The 21,844-nt window shown below is 42.8% G+C and overlaps 1 pseudogene; it reads left to right on the plus strand.

Moving 5' to 3' along the window:
• Positions 1–1,227: 1,227 nt before the first annotated feature.
• LOC141146003 (zinc finger MYM-type protein 1-like) lies at positions 1,228–2,784 on the plus strand (annotated as a pseudogene).
• The last annotated feature ends 19,060 nt before the right edge of the window (positions 2,785–21,844 follow it).

The raw sequence follows: 21,844 nt of genomic DNA on the forward strand, positions 1-21,844 counted from the left end.
TTCTGCTTTAGAAAAAGATCATTTGGGGTGTATTTGTACTTTCCTGGTGTGTTCGGGTCTCAAGAAATGAAATAGGCCGACAATACATCAGGATTGATCAATTTTTAGATATATACCATAGATTGTGGACTCTATAACTTTCCACAGACTAAATAGATAGATATAAATAGACTGATTTGGGTTATTTTCACCAAGGAAATGTGGTCATGATGCAAAGGTGCTCTATTGGATGAGATGTGGTGAGTGTGGAGACCATTGGAGTACAGTGATCTCATTATCCAGTGGTGAGATGATTTGAGCTTTGTGACATGGTGCATTATCCTGCTGGAAGGAGCCATCAGAAGATGGGGACACTGTAGTCATAAAGGGATGGACATGATCAACAACAATACTCAGGTAGGCCGTGGTGTTTAAACAATGCTAAATTGGTACTAAGGGGCCCAAAGTATGCCAAGAAAATATCCCCCTCACCATTACACCACCAGCCTGAACCGGTCATACAAGGCAGGATGGATTAATGCGGCAAATTCTGACCCCACCATCTGAATGTCGCAGATGAAATTTGAGACTTATCAGACTAGGCAATGTTTTTCCAATCTTTTATTGTCCAATTTTGGTGAGCCTGTGCAAATTGTAGCCTAAGTTTCCTGTTCTTAGCTGAGAGGAGTAGCACCTAGTGTGGTCTTCTGCTGCTGTAGCCCATCTGCTTCAAGGTCTGCCCATTCTCCTCTGACATCACCAAGGCATTTTCCTCCACACAACTGCTGCTCACTGGAAATTTTCTCTTTCCCACCATTCCCTGTAAACCGGAGAGGTGTTGTGCATGAAAATCCCAGCAGATCAGCAGTTTTAAAAAAAATATTTAGACCAGTCCATCTGGCACCAACAACTGTGTCGCGTTCAAAGACACTTAAATCCCTTTTCTTCCCCATTCTCATGCTCAGTTTGAACTTCAACAATTCATCTTCACCACGTCTAGATGCCTAAATGCATTGAGTTGCTACCATGTGATTGCCTGATTAGCAATTTTTGTTACCAAGAAATTGAACAAGTGTACCTACTAGAGTGGCCGGTGAGTATATCATACTTTTGTTGTAATCAAATCGCTGAGATTGACTAGGCAGGCCATAGGGCATATAGCCTGGTTAATGACACTGGGTCTTCTCAGGCATAATCTGAAATACAGAATATATATCTGAACAGAATATGTTGATATTTACTGCAGGAATGCCACATGGAGTACATAAGTCAAGGAGACCAAGTGGATCCCAGCAAAAGAAAGCAAAGGAGGCAAAAATTAAATCGATAAAAACACTTGTTGGATCCATGCTTCAATATGTGAAAAGACCGGATGATGGGCAGGGTTAATCAAAAGACCCTGCTTGTCAGTCTCCACTTCATCAAGCTGATTCTTCTAATGCTTTTGCTAGCATGCATTCTGCAGAAGAGCAAGAAGTGGAAATGGCAGAATCTGAAGCAGAAGTGCAAGGAATGGAAATGGCAAAATCTGAAGCAGAAGAGAGTTCTGAGCGTGACTCTAGCCACAGTCATGATACTGTAAAGGAGATGAGAGCCATGTTATCTGATGTTTCTTTGTGGGAGATACCAGTTCAAGATCATGTTCGGGTTGAAATAATTAAACAGGGAAGCGCTTCTTTCCAGAACAAGGAGGGCCCTTTCAGTGTTGCAAAAAGGCAAGATGCAAAAGCTGCAACAAAGGGACATGTGCGGCAACTTTCAAAAGAGTGGTTTTACAAGGTGATGCCAAATGGTGAAAAAATTCTGCGGTCATGGATGGTTTACTCACCTGTCAGTGAGAATTTATATTGTTTTTGCTGCCAACTGTTTGCCGTTTGTACTCTAGATACGATATCCAAATTTGTGAATGGGTTTCAGAAATGGTGAAAGGTAAGCCCGAAAGTACATAATCATGAGACATCCGAAGAACACCTAAACTGCCTTGAAAAATGGAAAACCTTGGCAGCAGGACGTAGGCTGCACCAAACTATTGATGCTGGAGCTATTACTGTGATGGAGATTGAGAAGAAAAAGTGGAGGGATATCTTACACAGATTGCTTGACATCACATTGTTTCTTGCCAGGCAGAACCTAGCATTCTGTGGCCACAAGGAAGATGAGTGCTCATTCAATAAAGGGAACTTTCTTGAGATGGTTGAAATGCTTTCAAAATATGATTCAGTACTGAAAGAACACCTAATTAAATTGAAGTAGAGCACCTGTAAACTTAGTATTGGTCTCATATCTAAGTGTCCTGGCAAATCACATGAAGGAGAAGATTGTCATGGACATAAAGTCTGCAAAGTACTTTGGAATCATGTTTGACAGCACACCTGATATATCACATACTGACCAGATGTCCGAAGTGATCAGATATGTGAACAAAAGAATAGGAAAGTTGAAGTAAAAGAAGTGTTTCTAGGATTTTTCCCTTTAAAGGGGAAAAAATTTGCTGATCTCAGTTTGGATATCCTTCAAAAATTAGAGAGTGATGGACTGGACATAATGATGTGTCGTGCTCAGGGTTATGATAATGCTGCTACTATGGCTGGAATTCATGGAGGTGTACAATCCATTACTAGGGAAAAAAACAAGAAAGCTATTTTTAATGGCTGTGCGGACCATTCATTTAACTTGTGCGGTCAGCACTCTTTTGCTGATAATGCTTCATGTGTGACATTTTTTGGAACTCTTCAGTCAATGTTTTCTTATTTTGATGCTTCTCCCCCATCGATGGGATGTGTTAATTCACTGGAGTGTCAGTGAAAAGATTATCAACAAGACTCTGAAGTGCTCATCATGCTGCAGTTAAGCCAGCCAAAGAAAAATTTGATATGTTTGTGTCTGCGATCGAAGCGCTTTGTGGTCCTTGTGAAAATTTGGACACAAGAGGAGCAGCAGAATGTCTACTGCCTGCAATTTTACATTTTTGTGCTACCTGTACTTCCGGGGTGATGTACTTCAAGAAGTTGATGTTACATAACAGTACCTGCAGACCAAAGGCTTAAGTCTGGACAAGGTGGTGACAAAGCTAGAGTCACTAAGACTTTCTGTATGAAGAGCGCAGTCACCTAGTGGAACATGTAATTACAGGCACATTTAAAAGCTAAAGAATATGGAATTGCCATAAAGACAAGAGCCAAGTTTAAGAAGAGGATGGCAGGGGAACAGGCACGTGATGCTGGAGGCATAAGTCTACAAGACGAGAACAAGAGGGCAATGCTTGAGTGCATTGATTGCTTCCATTATGTACTCCAGATCAGATTAAGAGCCATCATGGAAGTTGCAGCCATGTTTGAGGCTGTTCAAGCAAAGAGTCTCATATATGAAACTGAAGAAAAATTAAAGGTGTCCATTCCAAAACTGACCACTTTTTATGACAAAATATCTGAGCGTGAGCTGTTAATAGAAATACCCAGACTGAGGAGACATCTCAAAGCAGCCAAGATCAACCTAGAAGAAGTCAAAGATTGGTCAGCTTTACAAGTTTTGACCTTCATAGCAGAATGGGACTTCATTGAATCTCTTCCAACCCTTTCACTATGTCTAAAAATATTTCTGACAATCTGTGTGTCTGTGGCTTCATGTGAGAGGAGCTTTTCAAAGTTGAAGCTGATAAAGAACTATTTGCATTCAACGATGGGACAGGCAAGGCTTTCTGATCTTGCAATATTATCAGTTGAACTAGCTCAATGTATTGATTTTGATGATGATGTTCACAATTTTGCAGCTGTCAGGGCTAGAAAAGCAAAGTTTGCATACATTCTTTCAAACAAACAAAACAGGAACAAATGCTTTCATATTTGTTCCTGTTTATTTTTGTGTTATTTATTTATTATTTCAGTAAAGTTTAATGTTAAAATAAATACAGTTCTTTAACAGTTTAAGCTTTGAATTCTATTATTTTCATATGATTTTGTTATTAAAATTTGCTAGTCGATATTAACGGCACTACTGTTGCCAATATATGCAGTGTTCTTAGGGGGGAAAAAAAATATTGGGGGGGCGACACCATGTTATACCGCACCAGGTGACACCAACCCTAGTGATGCCACTGGCCAGGGATAAGAGAGGAGCTGCCTTAAGTAGCCCCCTGGCAGCTAAACACTAATGTGCCTGATTACCACAGCCTATATATATTGTATATACTGCCCTGGGGTCCCCAAACTCCTACTGTTTGGGGGCCCCAGGGCAGTTTTCCCTCTCCCCCTATAAATCCAGAAACTGCCTTTGAGGCATAGTTTTTAGTTTTTAAAGCTGATGGCTGCATGTGTGCTTCTGTGAGGAGGAGATGGTGGCATGATGTTACAATGTTGTTCCTTGGGTGGGAATACTGTGATAATGTGCAAGTATGTTTGTATGAGATAGTTGATTTTTGGATTAATGATGGGTAATATATGTGTGACTGATGTCTACACAGGGCAAACCTGCCATTACTTCCCATAGGCACAAGCTTACTCTGCCTAATGATAAATCTGGCATTGGTTTTGGCAAAAAAAATGCTGAGCAGCTTAAACCCTGAAGCAGATCTGGTTTACAAAAACTGTATATAATGATCTATATCCCCATCCCCTATCCTTATCATAACTGCACCAGTGCAGGGATTTATCACTTCTGTTAGCAAAGACACACTAATGTACTTTGTGATTAGTGATCTAACTTTTATTTTACTATTTTAAAATGAGTTAAAAAAAAAAGCTATTCCCCATAATGATATAAGAGGCCAATGTATTTTATTTTCAATCATACATTGCCACCTAGTGGCTTAACAATAAAATTCATTCAATAAATATAGCATCCGTGAAGTTTATTATGCAGTATACACAGGTTGGCAAAAAATGAAGATTAGAAAATGTAACATGAAGGATGTCTGGTATTGTGCCATTTCAGAAGAAATTATTGCATTAGTGATAAACAGTTAGTCAATAATGTGCTGCTAGTGTCAAATTCCAATGTGACATCTTCAGCTGACGGCATTGGGAGAGTAGTTGAGCTGCATGCTATCTGTAACAATTAATGGCGAGCTGAACATACCTGGGTTTAGTTTTGGATGGGTTCGCTGAACATGAAACGAAGAATCCAAACACAGTTGAATTAATTGGAAGCGGAATGTTTAAAAAACAGTAATTGCCATGTTTTAGGCTAATAAGCAAGGGAGTGTCAAACAAATGGCATGGGGTCGAAACTGTCCTGGGGAACATGGACCAAATAGATTTTTTTTTTTTTTTTTTTTATTCCATTTGGCAGGGGACAACACAAATTGAATTACCCTTTAAAGGATAAGTTTACCTTTGGGAACATGTTACATGCTCCACCAGTTTTTAGGGTGTCCCAATGCTGCAGCCACTAAACGTACCCTCACCAACCCCCCCCCCCCCCCCATGACAGTACAGGGAGAAGTTTCCCCTACTAGTTGTCAGTTCTTCGGATCATCAGTGCAGTTGTGCAGGGCTTCACCCACATGGCCACATCATTCATTCACACAGCTCTGTGTGTGAATGAACTACAAGCCCCAGCATCCTCTGCAGCTGTTGGATTGTAGTTCTAAATTAACTACCATGGTGCTGTAGTAGTTCAGATTCTTCCTGTCAGTATATCTGCTTGCCCATACAGGCACACAGATACAATGACAGATCTGCAGGAGATCTGTATGACACCAGCAATACTTTACAGGCTCAAAAAAAATAATAATAAATGCACATCATTATTACCTTCACAAAAATGTGCTTTTTTTTTTCTTTTAAGTGATTTTATCCCTTAAAGGGCAACATTAACCGCTTGCAGACCGCCTCCTGTAGATATACATCAGAAGAATGGCACGGCTGGGCAAAGTAACGTACCTGTTCGTGCCTGCTGCGAGTTTCGTGACCGTGCCTGCGATCGTGTCACGGAGCTGAAGAAAGGGGAGATGCCAGTGTAAACACAGCCTCTCCCCGTTCTGCCTAGTGACAGGACACTGATCGTCTGCTCGCTCTCATCGGAAGCAGAGATCAATGTCGTGTCACTGCTAGCCCATCACCCAGACAATTAGAATCACTCCCTAGGACACACTTAACCCCTTCCCCGCCCCCTAGTGGTTAACCCCTTCACCGCCAGTGACATTTTTACAGTAATCAATGCAATTGTATAGTATTGATCGCTGTATTAATGCCAATGGTCCCAAAAATGTGTCAAAATTGTCCGATGTGTCCGCCATAATGTCACAGTCTCGATAGAAATTGCTGATCGCCGCTATTACTAGTAAAAAAAAAAAATATTAATAAAAATGCCATGAAACTATCCCCTATTTTGTAGACGCTATAACTTTTGCGCAAACCAATCAATAAACGCTTATTGCGATATTTTTGGTAAAAAAAAAATGTCGAAGAATACGTATCGGCCTAAACTGAGGAATAAAATGTTTTTTTTTATATTTTTTTGGGGATATTTATTATAGCAAAAAATAAAAAATAATGCGTTTTTTTTCAAAATTGTCGCTTTTTTGTTTATAGCGTAAAAAACAAAAACCGCAGAGGTGATCAAATACCACCAAAGGATGGAAAAAAGGATGTCAATTTTGTTTGCCACGCCGCACGCCCGCGCAATTGTCAGTTAAAGCGACGCAGTACCGAATCGCAAAAAGTGCTCTGGTCTTTGGCCAGCCAGATGGTCCAGGCTTAACCACTTGCCGACCGCCTCACGACGATGTACGTCGGCAGAATGGCACGGGCAGGCAGAATCAAGTAACTGCTGTACCGGTGCCCGAGGTGGTCGGCTTGTGTCTGGCAGCGATCAGACGTGAGAGGGAGGCCATCCATTCGTGGCCCCCCCCCCCTCGTGATCGTTCCCAGCCAATGAGGATCTTCCTCTGCCTCTGTAATGTAAACAGAGGCAGAGGAAGTGATGTAGTCCCTCCTCGAGCTGGTCTTTTTTGTTCCGGCGCCGAGGAGAGAAGACCTCAAGTAAGTGCACCAACATTACACATTCAGTAGAACACGCAGGCACACTTTTCACCCCCCAGTCACCCCCCGATCACCCCCCCTGTACCCCCTGTCACACTGACACCAATAGCAGTTTTTTTTTTTGCATTGGTGTCAGTTTGTGACAGTTATAAGTGTTAGGGCAGTTAGGGTTAGCCCCCTTTAGGTCTGGGGTACCCCCCTTTAGGTCCAGGTTACCCCCCTAACCCCCCCTAATAAAGGTTAACCCCTTGATCACCCCCCATTGCCAGTGTCACTAAGCAATCGTTTTTCTGATCGCTGTATTAGTGTCACTGGTGACGCTAGTTAGGGAGGTAAGTATATAGGTTCGCCGTCAGCGTTTTATAGCGACAGGGACCCCCATATACTAACTACTAAAGGTTTTAACCCCCTGATTGCCCCCTAGTTAACCCTTCCACCAGCGATCACCGTATAAGTGTTACGGGTAACGCTGGTTAGTTAGTTTGTTTTTTATAGTTTATTATAGTTTTAGGGCACCCGCGTTTATTACCTTATAAAGGTTTAACCCCCTAATTGCCCGGCGGTGATATAAGTTAAGTTTTTAGGGTCAGATAAGGTCTGCGTCGCCCCAGGCAGCGTCAGGTTAGCGCCAGTACCGCTAACACCCACGCACGCAGAATACACCTCCCTTAGTGCTATAGTATCTGAACGGATCAATATCTGATCTGATCAGATCTATACTAGCATCCCCAGCAGTTTAGGGTTCCCATAAACACAGTGTTAGCGGGATCAGTCCAGATACCTGCTAGCACCTGTGTTTTGCCCCTTGGCCCGGCCCAGCCCACCCAAGTGCAGTATCGATCGATCACTGACACTTACAAAACACTAAGCACACAAAACTGCAGCGTTTGCAGAGTCAGGCCTGATCCCTGCGATCGCTAACAGTTTTTTGGTAGCGTTTTGAATCAGTCGCTAACAGTCAGGAGCTTTTTTGCCTGTGAGTCTCACTAGTGTACCCCTAAATTTAGAGCCCAAAATGGCAAATCGAAGGTACACTAGTGAAGAGGCCTACACGTTTCTGAGCATGACAGATAGTGAAGAGGAAGTCACTCATCTGTCAGATTCAGGCTCAGAATACGATCCTGTAGAGGACAGCGGCTCCATGACAGATAGCTCTAACGACGGAGTTGTGGTCCCTGCTAAGTTCAGGCGTATCAGACCCCAATCTTCTTCTTCTGTCCTAGAAGTGCAAGAACCGCAGGTCCCTCGTATGGAGCAGAGAAGTACTAGCGCCGCTATTCCTTCTGGTGAACTGGCAAGTACCGGCGGCCTAGTACACCCTGGTCGTACATCCAGCACTGCAGTATCACGTGGTGACGTGGCGAGTCCCATAAGTGCAGTTCAAGCTGGTGAGGTGGCAAGCACTAGTAGTGTCCTGCTGCCACCAAGAAGACGAACACAGGCCCGTCGTGCCCATAGTGCCCTTCCTGCTGCATTCGCCAATCCGAATTGGGAACCCACCACTTCTGCAGCATCCGTACTTCCCCCATTCACTGGCCAACCCAAAATTCAGGTGGAAACAGTTGATTTTACGCCACTGGATTTTTGTTCGCTGTTTTTCACCGAAGATCTCTATAGATCTATTGTGGACCAAAGCAATTTATACGCTGGTCAACACATCGCCGCTAATCCCCAGTCCTCCTTTGCCAGAGATTGGAGACCAATTACGGTCTCCGAATTTAAGATCTTTCTGGGCTTTTCCCTTAACATGGGCATAAATAAAAAGAGTGAGTTGCGGTCATATTGGTGTACTGACCCAATTTACCATATGCCCATGTTCTCTGCTTCCATGGCCAGGGCACGATACAAGCAGATTTTGCGGTTCATGCACTTCAATGACAATGAACTCTGTCGTCCTCGTGGAGACCCTGGATACGATCGGCTCTACAAAATTCGGCCTCTCGTAAACCACTTCAACCAGCGTTTTGCAGACTTGTTTACTCCCCATCAAGTTGTCTGCATTGATGAGTCCCTGATTAAACTTTCTGGCCGCTTGTCATTCAAACAGTACCTTCCCAGCAAGCGTGCCAGATACGGGGTCAAGATGTATAAGCTCTGTGACAGGGCCACAGGCTATACATGTAGATTTATGGTTTACGAGGGCAAAGATAGTCACGTAGAGCCGACAAACTGCCCTGACTACATAGGAAGCGCTGGCAAGATAGTGTGGGACTTGGTGTCACCCTTATTCGGAAAGGGGTACCACTTGTACGTGGACAATTATTACATGAGCGTGCCACTTTTTAGTCACCTTTTTGATCAACAGATTGGAGCATGTCGCACTGTGCGACCTAATTGCCGGGGCTTTCCCCAGCAGCTTGTAGATTCCCGTCTTAGGCTGGGGGAGAGAGCCTGCTTGCAGTGTAATAACTTGCTCGCTATGAAGTGGAGGGATAATAAGAATGTTTGTTTGTTTTCGTTCTTACCTCCCTTCATGCAGACACGACGGTCCAAATTACTACGGCGACTGGTGTTGTGGAGAAACCCCTCTGTGTCCACGAATATAACCAAAATATCGGAGGGGTGGACCGCAACGACCAGTTGTTGGCACCGTACCTAGTTGCCCGTAAGGCCAGACGCTGGTACAAAAAAGTGTCTGTTTATTTATTTCAATTGGCTTTCCTGAAAGCTCATGTGCTATACAGAGCTTCAGGACGGACTGGATCCTTCCTTAAATTCCAGGAAGAGATCGTCAGAGCCCTTCTGTTTCCAGACGGTGCTCCACCTCACCTTCCCCAACCAAATGCAGTAAGCCGGCTGCATGAGAGGCATTTTCCTTATGTCCGCTCGAGTACCCCTACCTGGTATTATTGTCCCTCCTGTCCTGACAATCCTGGTCTATGCATTGGTTAATGTTTTGAACGCTACCATACACTAGTTGAGTTTTAGCGTAGGGTACAGCATTGCACAGACTAGGACACACTTTCACAGGGTCTCCCAAGATGCCATTGCATTTTGAGAGACCCAAACCTGGTACCAGTTACAAAAGTTAGTTACTAAAAAAAGTGTAAAAAAAATATATATATATATATAAAATAAAAAAAAACAAAAATAGTTGTCGTTTTATTGTGTTCTCTCTCTCTCTCTCTCTCTCTCTCTCTCTCTCTCTCTCTCTCTCTCTCTCTCTCTCTCTCTCTCTCTCTCTCTCTCTCTATTCTCTCTCTCTATTGTTCTGCTCTTTTTTACTGTATTCTATTCTGCATTGTTTTATTGTTATTATGTTTTACCATGTTTGCTTTTCAGATATGCAATTTTTTTATACTTTACTGTTTACTGTGTTTTGTTGGTAACCATTTTTTTGTTTTCAGGTACGCCATTCAGCTGCAGGGCGGATTTATTTATCTTGACAGCAACAGCGTTTGCTCCCATGATACATAAAGCCATGACTCCAGCGCTGTCGGAGGTGATTTCACCACCACAGTTACATACTTCAGCATATATGCCGAAGTGTGGGGGCAGCAGTGGGTGGAGGAGCGATTTGCTCCTGCCTTTTGTGGGAGGATGCCCCCATGCTTCGGCATATATATATTTTAGGCACAGATTGCGTTAAATGTTTTATTTTTTACTATGTTTTTTGTATTTGCTTTGCAGGTATGGTAAGTCTTACTGTTATACTGTAATGTTACTTTGTTTTATTGTTAACCATCGTTTGCTTAGCAGGTACGCCATTCAGTTGCAGCGCGGATTTATTTATCTTGACAGCAACAGCATTTGCTCCCATGATATATAAAGCCGTGACTCCAGCGCTGTCGGAGGTGATTTCACCACCACAGTTACATACTTTAGCATATATGCCGAAGCGTGGGGGCAGCAGTGGGTGGAGGAGCGATTTGCTCCTGCCTTTTGTGGGAGTATGCCCCCATGCTTCGGCATATATATATTTTAGGCACAGGTTGTGTTAAATGTTTTATTTTTTACTATTTTTTTTTGTATTTGCTTTGCAGGTATGGTAAGTCTTACTGTTATACTGTAACGTTACTTTGTTTTATTGTTAAACCATCATTTGCTTAGCAGGTACACCATTCAGTTGCAGCGCGGATTTATTTATCTTGACAGCAACAGCGTTTGCTCCCACGATACATAAAGCCGTGACTCCAGCGCTGTCGGAGGTGATTTCACCACCACAGTTACATACTTCAGCATATATGCCGAAGCGTGGGGGCAGCAGAGGGCGGAGGAGCGATTTGCTCCTAACTTTTGCGGGAGGATGCCTCCATGCTTCGGCGTATATATACGGTGCATGTATGCCCATCATTAGAAGTGGGTAGATGAAGGGAGGTATTCTAATGGTGGGCATACCCACCGATCAATCTCTTTTTTTTCGTTCAGCCCACAGGCTGCATGAAAAAAGTTTACAATATATGCCCAACAAGGACCAGCAACGTACTGGTATGTTGCTGGACTTTGAGTGGTTATACCAGAATGATGCCTGCAGGTTTAGGTATCATCTTGGTATCATTCTTTTCAGCCAGCGGTCGGCTTTCATGTAAAAGCAATCCTAGCGGCTAATTAGCCGCTAGACTGCTTTTACAAGCAGTGGGAGGGAATCCCCCCCCCACCGTCTTCCATGTTTTTCTCTGGCTCTCCTGTCCCAACAGGGAACCTGAGAATGCAGCCGGTGATTCAGCCAGCTGACCATAGAGGTGATCAGAGACCAGAGTGGCTTCAAGCATCTCTATGGCCTAAGAAACCGGAAGCTACGAGCATTTCATGACTTAGATTTCGCCGGATGTAAACAGCGCCATTGGGAAATTGGGAAAGCATTTTATCACACCGATCTTGGTGTGGTCAGATGCTTTGAGGGCAGAGGAGAGATCTAGGGTCTAACAGACCCCAGTTTTTTCAAAAAAGAGTACCTGTCACTACCTATTGCTATCATAGGGGATATTTACATTCCCTGAGATAACAATAAAAATGATTAAAAAAAATAAAAATGAAAGGAACAGTTTAAAAATAAGATAAAAAAGCAAAAAAAAATAAAGAAAAAAAAAAAAAGCACCCCTGTCCCCCTCTGCTCTCGTGCAAAGGCGAACGCAAGTATCGGTCTGACGTCAAATGTAAACAGCAATTGCACCATGCAAGTGAGGTATCACCACGAAGGTCAGATCGAGGGCAGTAATTTTAGCAGTAGATCTCCTCTGTAAATCTAAAGTGGTAACCTGTAAAGGCTTTTAAAGGCTTTTAAAAATGTATTTAGTTTGTCGCCACTACACGTTTGTGCGCAATTTTAAAGCATGTCATGTTTGGTATCAATGTACTCGGCCTAAGATCATCTTTTTTATTTCATCAAACATTTGGGTAATATAGTGTGTTTTAGTGCATTAAAATTTTAAAAAGTGTGTTTTTTCCCAAAAAAATGCGTTTGAAAAATCGCTGCGCAAATACTGTGTGAAAAAAAAAAATGAAACACCCACCATTTTAATCTGTAGGGCATTTGCTTTAAAAAAATATATAATGTTTGGGGGTTCAAAGTAATTTTCTTGCAAAAAAAAACTATTTTTTCATGTAGACAAAAAGTGTCAGAAAGGGCTTTGTCTTCAAGTGGTTAGAAGAGTGGGTGATGTGTGACATAAGCTTCTAAATGTTGTGCATAAAATGCCAGGACAGTTCAAACCCCCGCCAAATGACCCCATTTTGGAAAGTAGACACCCCAAACTATTTGCTGAGAGGCATGTAGAGTCCATGGAATATTTTATATTGTGACACAAGTTGCGGGAAAAAGACACATTTTTTTTTTTTTTTTGCACAAAGTTGTTACTAAATGATATATTGCTCAAACATGCCATGGGAATATATGAAATTACACCCCAAAATACATTCGGTTGCTTCTCCTGAGTACGGGGATAACACATGTGTGAGACTTTTTGGGAGCCTAGCCGCGTACGGGACCCCGAAAACCAAGCACCGCCTTCAGGCTTTCTAAGGGCGTAAATTTTTGATTTCACTCTTCACTGCCTATCACAGTTTCAGAGGCCATGGAATGCCCAGGTGGCACAAACCCCCCCCCCCCCCAAATGACCCTCTTTTGGAAAGTAGACACCCCAAGCTATTTGCTGAGAGGTATAGTGAGTATTTTGCAGACCTCGCTTTTTGTCACAAAGTTTTGAAAATTGAAAAAAGAAAAAAAACATTTTTTTTCTTGGCTTTCTTCATTTTCAAAAACAAATGAGAACTTCAAAATACTCACCATGCCTCTCAGCAAATAGCTTGGGGTGTCTACTTTGCAAAATGGGGTCATTTGGGGGGGTTTGTGCTATCTTGGCATTTTATGGCCTTCAAAACTCTGATAGGTAGTGAGGAGTGAAATCAAAAATTTACGCCCTTAGAAATCCTGAAGGCGGTGCTTGGTTTTCGGGGCCCCGTACGCGGCTAGGCTCCCAAAAAGTCCCACACATGTGGTATCCCCGTACTCAGGAGAAGCAGCAAAATGTATTTTGGGGTGTAATTCCACATATGCCCACGGCATGTTTGAGCAATATATCATTTAGTGACAACTTTGTGCAAAAAAAAAAAAAATTGTCACTTTCCCGCAACTTGTGTCAAAATATAAAATATTCCATGGACTCAACATACCTCTCAGCAAATAGCTTGGGATGTCTACTTTCCAAATGGGGTCATTTGGGGGGGTTTTGTGCCATCTGGGCATTTTATGGCCTTCAAAACTGTGATAGGTAGTGAGGAGTGAAATCAAAACTTTACGCCCTTAGAAATCCTAAAGGCAGTGCTTTGTTTTCGGGGCCCCGTGCGCGGCTAGGCTCCCAAAAAGTCCCACACATGTGGTATCCCCGTACTCAGGAGAAGCAGCAGAATGTATTTCAGGGTGTAATTCCACATATGCCCATTGCACATTGCATGTTTGAGCAATATATCATTTAGTGATAACTTTGTACAAAAAAAAAAATTGTCACTTTCCCGCAACTTGTGTCAAAATATAAAATATTCCATGGACTCAACATGCCTCTCAGCAAATAGCTTGGGGTGTCTACTTTGCAAAATGGGGTCATTTGGGGGGGTTTGTGCCATCTTGGCATTTTATGGCCTTCAAAACTCTGATAGGTAGTGAGGAGTGAAATCAAAAATTTATGCCCTTAGAAATCCTGAAGGCGGTGCTTGGTTTCGGGGCCCCGTACGCGGCTAGGCTCCCAAAAAGTCCCACACATGTGGTATCCCCGTACTCAGGAGAAGCAGCAGAATGTATTTCAGGGTGTAATTCCACATATGCCCATTGCACATTGCATGTTTGAGCAATATATCATTTAGTGACAACTTTGTACAAAAAAAAAAATTGTCACTTTCCCGCAACTTGTATCAAAATATAAAATATTCCATGGACTCAACATGCCTCTCAGCAAATAGCTTGGGGTGTCTACTTTCCAAAATGGGGTCATTTGGGGGGGTTTTGTGCAATCTTGGCATTTTATGGCCTTCAAAACTGTGATAGGTAGTGAGGAGTGAAATCAAAAATTTACACCCTTAGAAATCCTGAAGGCGGTGCTTGGTTTTCGGGGCCCCGTACGCGGCTAGGCTCCCAAAAAGTCCCACACATGTGGTATCCCCATACTCAGGAGAAGCAGCTAAATGTATTTTGGGGTGCAATTCCACTTATGCCCATGGCCTGTGTGAGCAATATATCATTTAGTAACAACTTTTTGTAATTTTTTTTTTTTTTTGTCATTATTCAATCACTTGGGACAAAAAAAATAATATTCAATGGGCTCAACATGCCTCTCAGCAATTTACTTGGGGTGTCTACTTTCCAAAATGGGGTCATTTGGGGGGGTTTTGTACTGCCCTGCCATTTTAGCACCTCAAGAAATGACATAGGCAGTCATAAACTAAAAGCTGTGTAAATTCCAGAAAATGTACCGTAGTTTGTAGACACTATAACTTTTGCGCAAACCAATAAATATATGCTTATTGAAATTTTTTTTTACCAAAGACATGTGGCCGAATACATTTTGGCCTAAATGTATGACTAAAATTGAGTTTATTGGATTTTTTTTATAACAAAAAGTAGAAAATATCATTTTTTTTCAAAATTTTCGGTCTTTTTCCGTTTATAGTGCAAAAAATAAAAACGGCAGAGGTGATCAAATACCATCAAAAGAAAGGTCTATTTGTGGGAAGAAAAGTACGCAAATTTAGTTTGGGTACAGCATTGCATGACAGCGCAATTAGCAGTTAAAGCGACGCAGTGCCAAATTGTAAAAAGTGCTCTGGTCAGGAAGGGGGTAAATCCTTCCGGGCTGAAGTGGTTAAGTGGTTAAAAATGAAACATTTCTCTAAACATGCTTGGGGGATGCCCTTAACCTGCCTGCAAATAAGCTCATCTGTATTCAAAGTAGTGCCTCTACATCTTCCAGTGTGAGTTGTTCTCCGCAGAGGATTAAAAGAAACTGATACAAATTATATAATCACAACAGTTATATTTAAAATACATTGAGTGGTTTGTAGTGAATATACAGTATAACTGTGTTGCTTTTTAACCACTTCAGCCCCGGAAGGTTTTACCCCCTTCCTGACCAGAGCACTTTTTACAATTCGGCACTGCGTCGCTTTAACTGCTAATTGCGCGGTCATGCAATGCTGTACCCAAACGAAATTTGCATCCTTTTCTTCCCACAAATAGAGCTTTCTTTTGATGGTATTTGATCACCTCTGCCGTTTTTATTGTTTGCGCTATACACGGAAAAAGACCGAAAATTTTGAAAAAAAAATGATATTTTCTACTTTTTGTTCTAAAAAAAATCCAATAAACTCAATTTTAGTCATACATTTAGGCCAAAATGTATTTGGCCACATGTCTTTGGTAAAAAAAATGTCAATAAGTGTATATTTATTGGTTTGCGCAAAAGTTATAGCGCCTACAAACTAGGGTACATTTTCTGGAATTTACACAGCCTTTAATTTATGACTGCCTATGTCGTTTCTTGAGGTGCTAAAATGGCAGGGCAGTACAAAACCCCCACAAATGACCCCATTTTGGAAAGTAGACACCCCAAGGAAATTGCTGAGAGGCATGTTGAGCCCATTGAATATTCATTTTTTTTTGTCCCAAGTGATTGAATAATGACAAAAAAAAAAAAAAAAATTACAAAAAGTTGTCACTAAATGATATATTTCTCACACAGGCCATGGGCATATGTGGAATTGCACCCCAAAATACATTTAGCTGCTTCTCCTGAGTATGGGGATACCACATGTGTGGGACTTTTTGGGAGCCTAGCCGCGTACGGGGCCCCGAAAACCAATCACTGCCTTCAGGATTTCTAAGGGCGTACATTTTTGATTTTACTCCTCACTACCTATCACAGTTTTGAAGGCCATAAAATGCCCAGATGGCATAAAACCCCCCCAAATGACCCCATTTTGTAAAGTAGACGCCCCAAGCTATTTGCTTTGAGGCATGTTGAGTCCATGGAATGTTTTATATTTTGACACAAGTTGCGGGAAAGTGACAAATTTTTTTTTTTTTTGCACAAAGTTGTCACTAAATGATATATTGCTCACACAGGCCATGGGCATATGTGGAATTGCACCCCAAAATACATTTAGCTACTTCTCCTGAGTACGGGGATACCACATGTGTGGGACTTTTTGGGAGCCTAGCCGCGTACGGGGCTCCGAAAACCAATCACCGCCTTCAGGATTTCTAAGGGAGTAAATTTTTGATTTCACTCTTCACTGCCTATCACAGTTTCGGAGGCCATGGAATGCCCAGGTGGCACAACCCCCCCCAAATGACCCCATTTTGGAAAGTAGACACCCCAAGCTATTTGCTGAGAGGCATGGTGAGTATTTTGCAGCTCTCATTTTTTTTGAAAATAAAGAAAGACGAGAAAAAACATTTTTTTTTTTCTTTTTTCAATTTTCAAAACTTTGTGACAAAAAGTGAGGTCTGCAAAATACTCACTATACCTCTCATCAAATAGCTTGGGGTGTCTACTTTCCAAAATGGGGTCATTTGGGGGGTTTTTTTGCGACCTGGGCATTCCATGGCCTCCGAAACTGTGACAGGCAGTGAAGAGTGAAATCAAAAATTTACGGCCTTAGAAAGCCTGAAGGCGGTGCTTGGTTTTCGGGGTCCCGTACGCAGCTACGCTCCCAAAAAGTCTCACACATGTGGTATCCCCGTACTCAGGAGAAGCAACAGAATGTATTTTGGGGTGTAATTTCACATATTCCCATGGCATGTTTGAGCAATATATCATTTAGTGACAACTTTGTGCAAATAAAATAAAAAAAATAAAAAATTGTCTCTTTCCCGCAACTTGTGTCACAATATAAAATATTCCATGGACTCGACATGCCTCTCAGCAAATAGCTTGGGGTGTCTACTTTCCAAAATGGGGTCATTTGGGGGGGTTTTAAACTGTCCTGGCATTTTATGCACAACATTTAGAAGCTTATGTCACACATCACCCACTCTTCTAACCACTTGAAGACAAAGCCCTTTCTGACACTTTTTGATTACATAAAAAAATAATTTTTTTTTGCAAGAAAATTACTTTGAACCCCCAAACATTATATATTTTTTAAAGCAAATGCCCTACAGATTAAAATGGTGGGTGTTTCATTTTTTTTTTTTACACAGTATTTGCGCAGCGATTTTTCAAACGCATTTTTTGGGGAAAAAACACACTTTTTTAAATTTTAATGCACTAAAACACACTATATTGCCCAAATGTTTGATGAAATAAAAAAGATGATCTTAGGCCGAGTACATGGATACCAAACATGACATGCTTTAAAATTGCGCACAAACGTGCAGTGGCGACAAACTAAATACATTTTTAAAAGCCTTTAAAAGCCTTTACAGGTTACCACTTTAGATTTACAGAGGAGGTCTACTGCTAAAATTACTGCCCTCGATCTGACGTTCGCGGTGATACCTCACATGCATGGTGCAATTGCTGTTTACATTTGACGCCAGACCGACGCTTTCGTTCGCCTTAGCGCGAGAGCAGGGGGGACAGGGGTGCTTTTTTTTTTTTTTTTTTTTTTTCTTTATTATTATTATTTTTTTTTATCTTATTTTAAAACTGTTCCTTTCATTTTTTTTTTTTTTAAATCATTTTTATTGTTATCTCAGGGAATGTAAATATCCCCTATCATAGCAATAGGTAGTGACAGGTACTCTTTTTTGAAAAAATTGGGGTCTATTAGACCCTAGATTTCTCCTCTGCCCTCAAAGCATCTGACCACACCAAGATCAGTGTGATAAAATGCTTTTCCAATTTCCCAATGGCGCTGTTTACATCCGGCGAAATCTAAGTAAAAAAAAAGCTCGTAGCTTCCGGTTTCTTAGGCCATAGAGATGATTGGAGCCACTCTGGTCTCTGATCAGCTCTATGGTCAGCTGGCTGAATCACCGGCTGCATTCTCAGGTTCCCTGTTGAGACAGGAGAGCCAGAGAAAAACACTGAAGACGTTGGGGGAGGGGCATTCCCTCCCACTGCTTGTAAAAGCAGTCTAGAGGCTAATTAGCCGCTAGGATTGCTTTTACATGAAAGCCGACTGCTGGCTGAAAAGAATGATACCAAGATGATACCTAAACCTGCAGGCATCATTCTGGTATAACCACTCAAAGTCGTGAATGGCGTACCTGAAGACAAAAAAATGGTTAACAATAAAGCACAGTAAACGGTAAAGTATAAAAAATTGCATACCTGAAAAGCAAACATGATAAAACATAATTACAATAAAACATTGCAGAATAGAATACAGTAAAAAAGAGCAGAACAATAGAGAGAGAATAGAGAGAGAGAGAACAATGAAACGACAACTATTTTTTATTTTATATTTTTGTGGTTTTTTTTTTTTTTTTTACACTTTTTTTTTGTAACTGTAACTTTTATAACTGTAACCGGTTCCAGGTTCGGGTCTCTCAAAATGCGATGGCATCTTGGGAGACCCTGTGAAAGTGTGCCTAGTCTGTGCAATGCTGTACCCTACGCTAATACTCAACTAGTGAATGGTAACGTTCAAAACATTCACCAATGCAAAGACCAGGATTGTCAGGACAGGAGGGACAATAATAGCGGGTGTCACGCCTATATCCGCGCTTGCTGCAGACACGACATCTTTTTTGGGGGGGTTCGTTGGGTAGGGGTACTCGGGAGGACATAAAGAAAATGCCTCTCATGCAGCCGACTGCATTTGGTTGGGGATGTGAATGGGGGAAGTACGGGCGCTGCAGAAGTGGTGGGTTCCCAATTAGGATTGGCGAATGCAGCAGGAAGGGCATTATGGGCACGACGGGCCTGTGTTTGTCTTTTTGGTGGCAGCGGGACACTACTTGTGCTTGCCACCTCACCAGCTTGAACTGCACTTATGGGACTCGCCACGTCACCAAGTGTTACTGCAGTGCTGGTTTGACTCCAACCGGGGTGTACTAGGCCGCTGGTGCTTGCCAGTTCACCAAAACGCTACAAAAAAACCTGTTAGCGATCGCAGGGATCAGGCCTGACTCTGCGAACGCTGCAGTTATGCGTTTAGTGTTTTGTAAGTGACAGTGATCGATCGATACTGCACTTGGGTGGGCTGGGCCGGGCGGAGGGGCAAAACGCAGGTGCTAGCAGGTATCTGGGCTGATCCCACTAACACTGCGTTTTTGGGAACCCTAAACTGCTGGGGACGCTAGTATAGATCTGATCGGATCAGATATTGATCCGTACAGATACTATACCACTAAGGGAGGCGTATGCTGCGTGCGTGGGTGTTAGCGGTACTGGCGCTAATTTGACGCTGCCTGGGGCGACGCATATCACCGCCGGGCGATCAGGGGGCTAAACCTTTATTCGGTAATAAACGGCGGGTGCCCTGACACTATAAAAAATAAACGAACTAACCAGCGTCACCCGTAACGGTTATACGGTGATCAGTGGTGAAAGGGTTAACTAGGGGGCAATCAAGGGGTTAAAACATTTATTAGATAGTATATGGGGGTCCCTGACGCTATAAAACGGTGACGGCGAACCTAAATATTTACCTCCCTAACTAGCGTCACCAGCGACACTAATACAGCGATCAGAAAAATGATCGCTTAGTGACACTGGTGACAGGGGGTGATCAAGGGGTTAAAACTTTATTAGGGGGGGTTAGGGGGGTACCCTAGACCTAAAGGGGGCTACCACTCACTGCCCTAACACTGTAACTGTCACAAACTGACACCAATCAGTAATCAGAAAAAAAAAAAAATACTGCTTGGTGTCAGTTTGTGACGGGGGGGGGTGGTTGGGGGGGGATCGGGGGGCGATCGGGGGGGGTCGGGGGTGTTTTATGTGCCTGGCATGTTCTACTGTGTGTGTTTGTGTTTTGTGCACTTACATGTCTTCTCTCCTCGGCGCTGGAACGGAAACTGCCGAGCCGAGGAGAGATGACATCACATCCTCTGCCTGTGTGAAACTACACACAGGCAGGGGAGGATTCCGATTGGCTGGGAGCGATCGCGAGGGGGGGGCCACGATCGGATGGTCTCCCCCTCGCCTCCCAACGCTCCCAGTGAAATGCCGACCGCCGCTGGCACCGGGGGGGGGTCCGATCGGACCCCCCGCCCGCGGGAGGCAGATCACGTACAGGTACGTGATTCTGCCTGCCCGTGCCATTCTGCCGACGTATATATGCGTTAGGCGGTCGGCAAGTGGTTAATATATGCCTAAAGTTCTTATGCTGTAGACATTAAAATGTAGTTCTACAAAGGCAGTTAAAACAAGGAGTTCCTTTATGTATATTTGCCAGTATAAGTGTAAGTGAGTACACCCCTCACATTTTTGTAAATATTTTATTATATCTTTTCATGTGACAACACTGAAGAAATTACTTGCTACAATGTAAAGTAGTGAGTGTACAGCTTGTATAACAGTGTAAGTTTGCTGTCCCTTCAAAATAATTCAACACACAGCCATTAATGTCTAAACCACGGGCAACAAAAGTGAGTACACCCCTAAGTGAAAATGTCCAAATTGGGCCCAATTGGCCATTTTCCCTCCCCGGTGTCATGTGACTCGTTAGTGTTACAAGATCTCAGGTGTGAATGGGGAGCAGGTGTGTTAAATTTGGTGTTATCGCTCTCACTCTCTCATACTGGTCACTGGAAGTTCAACATGACACCTCATGGCAAAGAACTCTCTGAGGATCTGAAAAAAAGAATTGTTGCTCTACATAAAGATGGCCTAGGCTATAAGAAAATTAAGACCCTGAAACTGAGCTGCCGCATGGTGGCCAAGACCATACAGCAATTTAAAAGGACAGGTTCCACTCAGAACAGGCCTCGCCATGGTCGACCAAAGAAGTTGAGTACATGTGCTTAGCGTCATTGTCACGGACACTGGCTGCAAAGACCTTTTTCTGTCCACATTCACCCTGTTATTTGGTATTGCTATATTAATCTTTTTTTTGTTACATTTTTGAGAGACTTGCCCAAAGACTATTCTTGGTTGTTAATTCTGAACAATGCATGATTCTTGAAAGAGCTGATCACATTGACCTGCGGAGACGAACTGTCTGGTCACCAGGGCTGCCTTAAAGCGGGATTCCATCCTAAAACAAAAAAAAATTTTAAGTCAGCAGCTACTAACACTGTAGCTGCTGACTTTAAATAAGTACTTACCTGTCCTGGGTGCCTGCGATGTCAGCCACCCGAGGCCGACCCGTCCCTTGGTTTTCGGGTCCCGGCACCGCCATCCTAGGAAAGGGAAACAGGCAGTGGAGCCTTGCGGCTTCACAGCCAGTTTCCTACTGTGCATGCGCGAGCGGCGCTCCGTTCTGTGAATGGCCCCGAGGTGTTCTGGGAACACACACAGTTCCCAGAAGACAACGGGGCCGCTCACCGAGGAGAAGAACTC

This window comes from Aquarana catesbeiana, linkage group LG05 (genome assembly GCF_042186555.1).
Source record: "Aquarana catesbeiana isolate 2022-GZ linkage group LG05, ASM4218655v1, whole genome shotgun sequence".
NCBI classification, from domain to species: domain Eukaryota; kingdom Metazoa; phylum Chordata; class Amphibia; order Anura; family Ranidae; genus Aquarana; species Aquarana catesbeiana.